Here is a 9,875-nt window from a genome sequence, read left to right on the forward strand (position 1 = left end):
GACAAGGGTGCCATTAATGCTTTTATTTTGAAAATAAATAAAAATTTTTACACTGTCATGAATGTAGTTTTGGCAAGACACAATTTCCTACAATTCCCTATATTTTTCAGAGATAATAATGTAATATGTGTTTTACATATTGTATAATTCATAAAACATTCACATGCAAAACCTATCTTCTAAACAATCTTGTGGAATACATATTAGCATAAAACAGCTCATGTAGCCATTGTAGGTCTTTCTTCTTGCTTTCTTTTTTTTGTTTTTTTGTTTTGTTTTTTTGAGACAGGGTTTCCCTGTAGTTTCTAGAGCCTGTCCTGGAACTAGCTCTTGTAGACCAGGCTGGCCTCGAACTCAGAGATCCACCTGCCTCTGCCTCCCGAGTGCTGGGATTAAAGGCGTGCGCCACCACCTCCCGGCTTCTTCTTGCTTTCTTGATGACATAGCAAGTAGCCTAAACTATCTGATAAGCAAAACATTCTAGAAAACATGAGTTAAGAGACATGTTGTTGTCTTATGCCTAATAATAAGTCACTCAAGAAAAAGGGGTCAATAAACATGAAAACATTTTGCTTCATTTTATACAGGCCTTATTTTGATTTCTCTGTATTCCCACTTAACAATGTTCATGAGAATTAACAGTAATAGTGTGGGGAATGTGTTTTGTAGGAACACTTCCCTTGATTTTCTGTGAGAGAATGGAATGGCTAGGATGAAGACACTTGAACATAAACAGTACATTATACAAAATCTGAAATATATAGACTGAACGGGTTTGTTTCTAGGTTGTTCATGGGCAGACTTGAGTTAATATGAATTGTATTTGTGATTAAATTGAATCTGAATGCATATTGTCCAGAATTCTCATTGCAACATTTCTCAAATCATAGGCTATTAAAATGATATCCAACAGAAAAATTTATCTTAAAGTTCTGGGAGAATTAGCAAATGTTAAGAGGTTGAGGTAGGAGCAAATGGGAAAGATAGATATAGGAAGCAAACAAAACCAATATAAACATTCTTAGAGCTCAGAACATATGGATTTTAGGTAAGAGAAGTTAGAGATTTTCCCAGAGATACTGAGTCTTCACCTTTGGAATGGCTGTCATATTATAGTATGTGTGAAAATCTTGCTCAAGCCTAGGGAGTTTCTTAATCACTCTGAATCTTTTAAAATGCACACACTGAGAGTATGAGTTTACTAAAATAATTTGAAGCTTTAGAGAGACGTATGCAAACATTCAAATTGTGCTGGTGAATCAATTTGAAATAAGACAGATTCAGTTGCCAAAGTTAATGCTAATTAAGACAGATTTATCTGTATCAGCTTGCAGGCAGTGCCTCACATGTGATATCCTTGATACAACACAAATTTGCTTACTTGTCTTCTTGCTCCTGTAAGCAGTTTTTTTTAAGCTTGAGATTTTGAAATTATCACATTGGCATCTATTTTATTGCCATGATATGTCTGTACAACTGGATGGACTTACTGAAAGCTGGCATTTCTGCTACAAGCTTCAAGAATCGTAATTATCTACACTGACATGAAAGGAGGCCTTTCACTGTGGATATGCACTGCCCAGATTAATTAGTAATTGAACCTGCCAACGAAACCTGATGAAGCAGCTTCAGAAACAATGGCTTTCCCTATCCTTCATAGCTTATTATTCTGTCTGCCTACACAGAGCAACAAGATAATATCTATTATGGATTACCTTTCAGAGAATAAGGCATTTAAAGGCCAAATATGTACAAAAATAGCTTATAATGTGTTAAGGGAGTGACAGCTTTTGCACTGCAGTATCTAAAAACTATCATCTAAGCGCTCCTCATTAGTTTTAGTCCTATTGCTAGAATTGAAGTGGGATTAAACTAGATCCTAAAGATAGTTTCTAACTTAAAATGTTAAACAAAACCCTCCACATTTTAGTATTTGTAGTTATCTGAACACCATACCAGTGAAGGACCACAGAAGGCAACAATGATGATGGGTGGGATTAAAGATGTTTCTCTGAGTCAAGATTAATTATAGACAATTTCATAGTTTTAAATTCTTTAGTACAGGAAATCATTGTCCTCTATCAGTTTTGGCATCCTGTGCATTATCTTTGCAATAGAATGTGAAAATGTACTTAGGACTTTTAGATAGTTGTATTTTATTGTTTTAAAGAGGTAATTCCATGAAATGAACTCTGAAGTTTTTAACTAAGTCATATAATCCTGTGTATGGAGGTTCATAGAAGCAGTGTTGGGTATGTTTGCATATGTGTATAAATTTGCATGACCTAGTTGCTGACAGAGTATTTAAGAAGACATTAGGTTCTGTCTTTAGGGTAACTCTCCTTGCCTCTTTTGAAGCTGGTTTTCTCAGTTTAGACACAGACCAAGTGCTGAGTGGCCTGTGGGACTAAAGACAAATTTCAAGAAAGAGTGGAGGAGATTGGATTACCCTTGCATGTGCTAATCACTGTTTATTGATATGCCATTCCTTGTTAACTCCCATGGGAGGCTTTACCCTTTCTAAGGGGTGCAGTGGGGGCAGGTAGAAAGGAGGTGGGAGAAGGGAATGGGAGGAGAGAAGGGGGGGCGAAACTATGGTTGTTATGTAAAATAAATTTAAAAAAATAATAAAAATGGATAGGAAAAAAGTCAGGTGGAGAGTAATCGAGGAAGATAAACAGCATTGACCTCTACCCTCCACATACATGCATGTACACATGCATTTTCTCTCTCTCTCTCCTCTCTCTCTCTCTCTCCTCTCTCTCTCTCTCCTCTCTCCTCTCTCCTCTCTCTCTATCTCTCTCTCTCTCACATACACACACATGCACACACTGTGTTTCATAGAAAAGATGAAGTGGAGACAGCAGGGAGCGGAGATCCAGATCTCACAGTTCTTTTGAGGTCAAAGTAGCCCAAGGACCTCTGAGAAGGGCCCAACTTTGAAAGGTTCACAACACCTCTCAATGATGCCATGTGGGGGAACAGTCTTTTTTTTATTATTTATTATGTATACATTATTCTGTCTGTGTGTATGTCTGAAGGCCAGAAGAGGGCACCAGACCCTATTACAGATGGTTGTGAGCAACCATGTGGTTGCTGGGAATTGAACTCAGGACATTTGGAAGAGCAGGCAATGCTCTGAACCTCTGAGCCATCTCTCCAGCGCCATGGGGGACTTTAGAGGCAGTACCTACATATGAACCATAGCAACTCTCAAAACCATGACTTATGCCTGGCACAAAATCAATGGCAATTGTTGAATAAGTAATTATGGAGTTGCTGAAGAGATAATGATTTTTTTTATTGTGACATTGTCTCTTGGAACCAAGTTTTCCTACTTGACTAGGAAATTGTTTTGCTTTTTCTTTTGTTTTAAAATAATGTGCTATAAACTAGGGACCAGAATCCAGAATGTGCACAGATGTTATGACTAATTCGGGAGCTTCAAAGACCTCAAATGTGAGGAAGGTGCCCGGGTCAACCATGCAGGGCTCCTGTGGTTATTTCCCTAGTACTAGAATGTGTAGTTGGAGAGAGATACTTAGAAGTTGGCCCTATTTTTACATTGCTTCCATGGCCTGTGACAGTGTCTCATCCCTGGAGGGACTGCAGGAATTAGTGTCACCACTAAGGACTTGAAAGATGCAGGGGTGATGGTTCCCACCATATCCCTGTCACTGAACAGTGGATACTTGAACAAAGTGACCAGGGTGGCAGCAATAGAACATGTGCCTGGGGCTTGATAACATGAACTTCTACTCACCAAGGCTGAGTGCCAGATCTGCCAAAGCAGAGAATAACACTGACCCGATATGGCATCATTTGGGGTGACCAGCCAGCTACCGGGTGGAGGGGTGACTACATTGGAGTGCTTACTCCATGGAAAGGAGGATGTTTTGTCCTTACCAGTGTAGATACTGATGTTGGTTATAGATTTACCTTTCTTCCATATACCGCTTCTGCCAAAATCACCATCCGTGTACTTACAGAATGCCTTATTCTCACCCATGGAATTCCACACAGGAACATACGTCCCAGCCAGAGAAGTGTGATAGTGGGGCCACTGTCCTGAAGCAGCTGCCTTGACAGAAAGATGGAATGGCCTTTAGAAGACACAACTACAAAGTCAATTAGGTGGCAGTAGCCTGAAGGGCTGGGGTAGAGTTCTCCACAGGGGTATATGCTTTGACTCATCGTCCAGTATGTGGAATATGTTCTCCTCTAGCTGGAATTCATGGGTGCGGGAATCAAAGGGTAGAAAAAAGAATGGTTCCAACTACTGTTGCCCCTATTGGCTCACTAGGAACCTTTTTCTTCAGTTCCCATGACCTGAAGTTCTTCTGGCCTAGAAGTTTTGGTTCCAGGAGAGGCAGCACTTCTGCCAGGAGACAACAACAAACAATCCATTAGACTGAAACTCAAGGCTTCCCCCTGATCACTTTGGGCTTCTGATGCCCTTGAGCCAAAGGCATGACAGTGTTAGAAAGAGTGATTGATGAAGATTACCGTGGAAAATTGGATTGATTCTCCACTATGGAGGTAAGAAAAGTTATGTCTGAAGTGTAAGACTTTAGGTATCTCTTGGTGCTACCATGCCCTGCAATGAAAGTCAATGGGAAGCTACAGCCTAATCCAAGCAGGGAGACAAAGGACACAGACCCAATAGGAATGAAACTATGGATCATAATTGACATGAGTGTTTCTGTAATAGTGTTAAGAATGTGTTTGTATGAGTATTTGTGTTTTCCTTCCTTAATTTCTTATCAGGTACTGTAACATCAATTAAGAGAATACCAGTGGTTATTATGTTTACGTTTAAGATACTAAAAGAATGTCCTTCAAGGGATATTATCACTTATTCTAGAATGTATAGTGCATTTGCAGTTGTATGAGGGATTGTTATATCACATTTCATGTAATTATGATATGGTTAAATATAGAATGTGTTTGTACTTGTACATGGGGTAGTTGTATCAGGTTGGGTGTAATAATGGCCTGGCTATTGTTTTCCTTTGGGAATTAAGGATGATGTAAGGAGATATCGTTGTGTGTCAAGTTGAGACAGGTTAGACTTGTGATGACTATTCTTGGTAGTCAACTTGACTACATCTGGAATTAACTAAAATCCAAGCAGGTGTGAGGGATTTTTTTCTTAAATCATTTGAAGTAGAAAGACCCACTTTTAATCTGGTCCCCACCACCTGGTGGTAGTCTGCATAAGGACATGGGGGAAGGAATTTTGCCCTTTGCTCTACACTCCCACCCCTGTTCACAGCTGTTTCTGGCAAGTCCCTTCTTTCACTGGCATCAGAGCCTGCATTTTCCAGGATTCTGGTGTATACTGAAGACCAGCTGAGGCATCCAGCTTCATGGACTGAACAAGTATGGGTTCTGTCGGTAGATTTCCATAGAAGTTCTATGTCTGTGTGTGCCAGTGTGTGTGTCTCTATGTCTGTGTGTGCCAGTGTGTGTGTCTCTATGTCTGTGTGTGCCAGTGTGTGTGTCTCTATGTCTGTGTGTGTCAGTGTGTGTGTCTCTATGTCTGTGTGTGCCAGTGTGTGTGTCTCTATGTCTGTGTGTGCCAGTGTGTGTGTCTCTATGTCTGTGTGTGCCAGTGTGTGTGTCTCTATGTCTGTGTGTGCCAGTGTGTGTGTCTCTATGTCTGTGTGTGCCAGTGTGTGTGTCTCTATGTCTGTGTGTGCCAGTGTGTGTGTCTCTATGTCTGTGTGTGTTTCTTGTACATTTTCCTTGGCTCTTTATTTTTCTGTTTGTTTTGTCCCACTTGATTTCATTTGTTCTTATTTTATTTTTTTCTTTAGATTCCTATGGTTTTTCTAATGAAGGACAGCAAGGAGGAGTATGGGCTTCAGTGGGTGGAAAGGTGGGGAGGATCTGGGAGGAGTTGGGCCATTTGGAAGCATAATCAGAATAGACGGTATGGAAAAATCTATTTTCAATTTAAAAATTAAAATTTAAGTACAATACAGTTTTAAAAGGATGTAAGTAAGAAAAAAGAAAAAGGAATCCCATGTAAAAAAATTCAAACAGAATTTTGCCCTGAAAAAGTTATTTCAGATGAATCATTTTTCTCTTGGGCTTAGCAAGTTTCAGTCTTAAACATAAATTTCTTCTAAAATTTAGGTATTTCACAAAATGATATCACATCTTTAATATTGCCTACACTGCCCCTTTTTTATTTTCTACTCTAATTCTCTGCTAATATTGCAACATAGTAATATAGGCTCAAGCCTCAAAATGACGTTCACAATCATCAGCCCCACCATGTGAAGGTATAAGACTATTTTTATTATGGTGCATTTATACAAAGAACATAAAACCATATTAAAGGATAAATAAGAATAAACATAACAGAAATTAATTTGAAAAACAAAATATTCTACTAACAAAGAAATACTGATTGTGATAATTTTGGGTTCCATCTCAGCCATCACTGAGGCCACAAATACATGGTGGCAGGGTGTCAGAATCTGCATAGGTGCTACACTCCTCACAGTACTGCAGGTTACAAGAATTATCAAAAATCTGTTTGACCTCGATGATCTCTTCTTGAGTAAATTTTCTTGGTTCAACACACTTTTCAACATCTTGACAATTTGCGAATCTTAAGAAAAGACACACACAAAATGAGCTTAGAATTGTCCTTTCCAGTGAGCGTCTACAGTCATGAGGGCTGTATGGGAAAGTCTGGGGCTGAAGGCCATCACACATGTGACACCAGCCTTGGGGTAAAGCTCCTGCTCCTCCCCTCTCTTTTCCTCTCCTACAGTTGCTATGCATGTGAACCTAGGTTGCCACTTCAAGCAAGGGAGAGTGACTTGCACCCCAGTGGCTGCTACAGGCCCATGAGATGTGGGAATGATGAAGAAGGTGCTAGAGTTGGCTGGGCTCAGCCTGGTCTCCACCATCTAAGTCCCAAGAAAGGGACATCATTACTGCTGACAGCCTGCCTCTCCCAGTCTTCAAACATCTCTCGTCTGACTTCCATCCCTGTCAGCTGTCCTCCATGGAGTCTATTCTCTTGACCCATTTCACTTTTCCCACAGCCACTGGCAATGAATCAGGGGACATGTGAGCTTCCCAGTGAGTGTGAAGAGGTCGCTATAGCAATACTCTTTGTGAGTAGGAGACAGCTCATGCCCAAGGCATCCTCTGTGGATTCCCCAGTCTACAGTGTCAGAGAGGGAAAGGGTGCTCAGCCAGGGTCCTGTTAAACACCTGAAGGCACACTCCTTGGTGACAGAAATCAATGCTGGCACATGTGTGTTTTCGTGCACGGGCAAACACACACACACACACACACACACACACACACACACACACACACAGAGAGAGAGAGAGAGAGAGAGAGAGACTCACACATAATCCATGCTGAGAACAGTGGACTTGTAAGTTCTCAGCTCCAAGCTAGAAGGAAAACCCTCGAGTTTCTGTACCCATCTGCCCACATTCTCTCAAACCTGACAGTGGCCTTGACTTTCCCTACCAGAAGCCACTGTAGTAAGAAATGACCCTGCTCCCGCAGAAGGCCCAGTGTCCCATTGCAGAAGTGATTTCACCCCTACTCATGTGACTTACTTGACTTCCTTTTCTGCTTTACAGGTAAGATAATAAACATAAATTAACAGTATATACATAATAAACAGTAGACCGCCAACAACGCCAAGAAGAATCTTCATTTTCATGTCTAACATCTTTCACACCTGGAAGAGAAGATCGGGCAGAGGAGTTGTCTTCACTCCCAAATTCAGCAGCCACTTGGCCATTGCTGCCCTATGTCCCATCCCCCAGTGAAGAAGAAAGGTCCCAAACATGGATCTTCATGTGTGTAAGTAGAAGGAACTCTGGCCAGGGAGGTCCACACTGACCTCAGGTGGGTAAGAGAGTTTATTTGTGGTTGAAAAGGGATTTGATCCAGGCATTAGTGGCCCAAGACTTTAATCCCAGCATAAGGGAGGCAGAAACTGGTGGATCTCTGAGTTTAAGGCCAGCCTGCACTACAGAGCTAGTTTCCTGGACAGGCTTCAAAGCTACACAGGGAAACCCTTTCTCGAAAAACAAAAAACAGTCAAAGAAAATATCAAAAACAACAAAAAGAGACTTGATAGTAAAATCCAGATACCAGGAAAGGAGGATGACAGTAGAAAGTGATTAGTGTTCAGAGGCAGTGAAGGACCCTGAGCGAATGAAAAGTCTGCACTGGAGCTTCCCACACCTTCCCAACTGTGCTTCCTGAGTCAACTTCCTCCAGCAAGTACACTGGGGAGAGCTGTTTCATGGACTGAGGGAATGACACTTCAAAATGTTACTGCCCTACACCGCTGAGAAAAAATTATGTTAAAAGCAGGATTTTTGAGGGTTGGGAGACCCCCACAATTAAACAAAGTAGGTTATGCTATCTCAGGGTTAAAAAGATTCTGAAGGTTTCCAGCCAACCCCTTGCTGAGGCTAAAACAGGCTTTCTCAGACCATGGACCAGCTTTCTCAGAAGTTTCATGTGCTTCATTCCATCTTCTAGCAGGCCATGTGTCTCCCTGCTAAACACTTAACCCTCCCACCAAGTCCCTCTTTCCTGGACTTAGTCTACTATCAGGAACTGGGGAGCAGCACGCCCAGAGACTACAGAAAACAATATGGCTACAAAGCATACTTACCAAAGTTAAGATGCCTAGCACTGAATTAACGACAATTACTTAAAGCACGCGCGTGCACGTGTGTGCACACACGTGTGCGCACACACCTCCAAATAGGAGGAAAGGGTTTCTGATATAGGCTGCTTCAGAAACCGGCAGTTTCTCAAACCTGTGATTTGAGAAGAGGATCTAAACAACTCTCTTCGAGCAGTTCAGCGATAGACCAATGTACTCCACCGAGGGAGGGATAAGGTCTGCCAGGGATGCTAGAGATTACCACCAGCTCCAAGCCAACCTCTGTGACATCAGCTTCAAGCCCCCTTCATCACAATGCTGAATTCTGTCCCACCTCTAGGCATATTTTAGCTTCAAGAACTAGAGACTATTTTATATCATTTAAAGTCTAACAGTTGAGAGTCTGCCAATCAGAACCTGGTCAACTGTTTCAATTATTTAAACACAATCATGGATTGAGGTTTTAAACACCCTCGACATCATAAGCTACATGTGTTTGGCTGTGTTCACTTGTACAGTGAAGTGAGGTGAAGCTGTTCACTAGGATTCAAGCGCACACTCAGCGACACTGGCAGGGTCTCACACCTCATTCTTGAATAGCTGCAAAACAAGAAAGTTAAAGAGAATCCCTATTTTAGTCAGGTTAATTGTGTGATTTTTTTCTTGTCAGTTTCTTTTCAGGCTCCATCTTTTTATAGTTTAAAATGTAGGGTCAGGTGGTGGTGGTGCATGCCTTTAATCCCAGCACTCGGGAGGCAGAGGCAGACGGATCTCTGAGTTCGAGGCCAGCCTGGTCTACAAGAGCTAGTTCCAGGACAGGCTCTAGAAACTACAGGGAACCCTGTCTCGAAAAACACTAAAAAAGCCAATAAAGTGTAAGATAATCTAAGAGTAAGTTCCATCCCTCCTACTGAGATTACTCTTGTTTGAGGTTTTGTTCAGAACCCAGATTTCTTACCAGGAACATAAGTAATTCTCTGATGAGCAAGTTTAGTGTTTATCTGAATCAAGTTAACTGAGTCCCTTCCTTTTGGGCCTAATGTTACATCTGTCACCTAGAATCACAGATATCCAAGTATGCCTCTCGACTGGAAGTAAAAATTATGTACAGTTTAAGAAATATATATATAATATATAATTTAAAAATTATATTAAAAATTCTAATACTATGTCTGAGACTCAAGGGTATGTTTTAAATTTGAATCCTGT

The 9,875-nt window shown here is 41.1% G+C and overlaps 1 long non-coding RNA gene across 1 annotated transcript; it reads left to right on the forward strand.

Moving 5' to 3' along the window:
• Nucleotides 1-2,828: 2,828 nt before the first annotated feature.
• On the forward strand, nt 2,829-9,608 carry LOC119819380. The gene is made up of 5 exons (XR_005286257.1): nt 2,829-4,539; nt 5,276-5,382; nt 5,820-5,881; nt 7,621-9,377; nt 9,547-9,608. It is a non-coding gene; the product is annotated as an uncharacterized LOC119819380 (long non-coding RNA).
• Nucleotides 9,609-9,875: the final 267 nt, after the last annotated feature.

Source organism: Arvicola amphibius, chromosome 1 (assembly GCF_903992535.2).
Source record: "Arvicola amphibius chromosome 1, mArvAmp1.2, whole genome shotgun sequence".
Taxonomy (NCBI): Eukaryota; Metazoa; Chordata; class Mammalia; order Rodentia; family Cricetidae; genus Arvicola; species Arvicola amphibius.